The 2,500-nt window shown below is 42.0% G+C and overlaps 2 non-coding genes and 1 pseudogene across 2 annotated transcripts in view; all 3 read right to left on the reverse strand.

The window, feature by feature from the left end:
* Positions 1-320, reverse strand: part of LOC112539708 (large subunit ribosomal RNA) — a 2,889-nt pseudogene extending 2,569 nt beyond the window's left edge.
* Positions 321-819: 499 nt separating this feature from the next.
* On the reverse strand, positions 820-974 carry LOC112539715 (5.8S ribosomal RNA). Its single transcript, XR_016200652.1, has one exon. It is a non-coding gene; the product is annotated as a 5.8S ribosomal RNA (ribosomal RNA).
* A 487-nt stretch (positions 975-1,461) lies between these two features.
* The window catches only part of LOC149092701 (small subunit ribosomal RNA), a 2,170-nt gene continuing 1,131 nt past the window's right edge, over positions 1,462-2,500 (reverse strand). The window contains exon 1 of the ribosomal RNA XR_016200682.1: positions 1,462-2,500. This exon is cut by the window's right edge and continues 1,131 nt beyond it. This is a non-coding gene — a ribosomal RNA (small subunit ribosomal RNA).

Genomic DNA, 2,500 nt, shown 5'->3' on the forward strand with positions numbered 1-2,500 from the left:
TAGTCTTAGGAGGAGTTTACCTCCTAATTTGGATTGCACTCTCAAGCAATCTGACTCTATCCGCGACTAAAGCCAGTAATCGATATTCCATTAACCAAGATCTGCCACCGGCCTAGAACCGTCTCTGGGAAGAGGGCCCTTGTCAGAGGGACTTGCAGATTTAGTTGAAATAATCGTGACTCTAGCCATTACGCAGCACCGCTTTCCACCTTTCAATGGAAAACCTTTGCGCCGGACTCATCCCTTTTCACTCGCCGTTACTCAGGGAATCTCATTTGATTTCTTTTCCTCCGCTGAATTATATGCTTAAATTCGGCGGGTAACCTCACCTGATCTGAGATCAAAAATATTGATTAAGTTGATTAATGTTTATTTGTGTTGTTTGCAAGCAAGCAACGTAAATCTACTTTAATGTTTGCACAAATTTTGCCTTTGCATTACTTCTTAGGTCTGCTTTAACAGAATGAAATAGCTACTATTTGTACGATTTATACAAGTGCAAGAAGATTCATCAGTTAACAGGTTAGTTGATCACCATAGTTATCTGCAATACGACTTTAGCGTCGTCAGATAGGCGACTAACCTTAGAATCTCATGCTAGTATCTATTCATATATACTGCTTGCAGAGATGAAATATGCATTGTACACAAAATTTATCATGTGAAACAAGTAGATTTGAGATTCTCCTTACTAAATTGCAACGAATTGCAATTAAGAAAAGGAATAAAACAGCAAGATTCATGCATATAAATATACAATCCTCTCAAAACAATGCATATATGGTAGTATGCAAGTGTTTTGTTGATTATTTTACATCTCAACTCTCAGACAGATGTGACCTCGGAAAAGACCCGAAAGCCGCAATGTGCGTTGGAAGCTCAAGTGCTCGGCGTGTCCTGCAATTCGCACCGATTATCGTAGCTAGCTACGTTCTTCATCGATTGGTAATTCGAGTGATCCACCGCTTGAAGATGTATCTTTGCCACCGTGGGACTTTTAATAAGTATCCTAAATCTGCATTGAGAGGGTTTGAAAACAATTGTATGCAGTTTATAAAAACCATAGTTGTCTTTACTTAGTTAGGCGAAGAAGTGTAAAACTTCCTTCTTTAAACCTTGCCGTCAGCATAAGCTGAAGACTTGATCAGGTACCAAGTATGTAGCAAGACAGGCTTTTCATTATAAACTACAATTGTTTTGCAAAAGAAATTATGGCTATCGTTAGATAACCCTCACTCTTTGTTGCATTGGATAATGAAAGATGGATGTATGAATGAACGAATGTAATGCAAATTAGAATCATGTTGCAATGGCTAAATGTTTGCAATAAACATTCACAATTGCGACTCTAATGCAAATACAATTCAATTGCATTCACCATATTAGCATCTACAATATCACTATGCAGAGTGTTTGATTGTTTGAAGGTTGTATTTCTCTTATAATAAGAGGGTAATACGTTAATGATCCTTCCGCAGGTTCACCTACGGAAACCTTGTTACGACTTTTACTTCCTCTAAATGATCAAGTTTGAACATCTTTCCAGCACAATCCGACCACTAGTTTCCCAATGGTCTGGATTGACCAGTCCGAAGTCCTCACTAAATCATTCAATCGGTAGTAGCGACGGGCGGTGTGTACAAAGGGCAGGGACGTAATCAACGCAAGCTAATGACTCACGCTTACTGGGAATTCCTCGTTCATGGGCAATAATTACAATGCCCAATCCCCATCACGAAATGGGTTCAAGCGGTTACCCACTCCTTTCGGAGCAGGAAACAGTATGCACGATGACCACTTCAGTGTAGCACGCGTGCGGCCCCGGACATCTAAGGGCATCACAGACCTGTTATTGCTCTGTTTCGTGCGGCTGCGAGCGCCGCTTGTCCCTCTAAGAAGTCCTTACAGTGCTACAGCATCCTTACCCTAGCCAATTCTGTAGGCTAATAGCAGCAGAGCCCTCAACAGCCGAAACCATCAAGAGATACTACCACCCACAGGTTGACTAAGGGGGAGTACTGCAGTGTAAACTGCAAGTCTATTTAGTAGGCTAGAGTCTCGTTCGTTATCGGAATTAACCAGACAAATCACTCCACCAACTAAGAACGGCCATGCACCACCACCCACTGAATCAAGAAAGAGCTCTCAATCTGTCAATCCTCTCAGTGTCCGGGCCGGGTGAGTTTTCCCGTGTTGAGTCAAATTAAGCCGCAAGCTCCACTCCTGGTGGTGCCCTTCCGTCAATTCCTTTAAGTTTCAGCTTTGCAACCATACTTCCCCCGGAACCCAAAAACTTTGGTTTCCTGGAAGCTTCCATTCGAGTCATGAAATTAGTTACTCAGAATGATCGCTGGTTGGCATCGTTTATGGTTAGAACTAGGGCGGTATCTGATCGCCTTCGAACCTCTAACTTTCGTTCTTGATTAATGAAAACATTCTTGGCAAATGCTTTCGCTGTAGTTTGTCTTGCGACGGTCCAAGAATTTCACCTCTAGCGCCG

Source organism: Tetranychus urticae, unplaced genomic scaffold, assembly GCF_039701765.1.
Source record: "Tetranychus urticae isolate SD_2017Ah unplaced genomic scaffold, NJAU_TeUrti_SD_1.0 Scaffold_6, whole genome shotgun sequence".
Lineage (NCBI taxonomy): Eukaryota > Metazoa > Arthropoda > Arachnida > Trombidiformes > Tetranychidae > Tetranychus > Tetranychus urticae.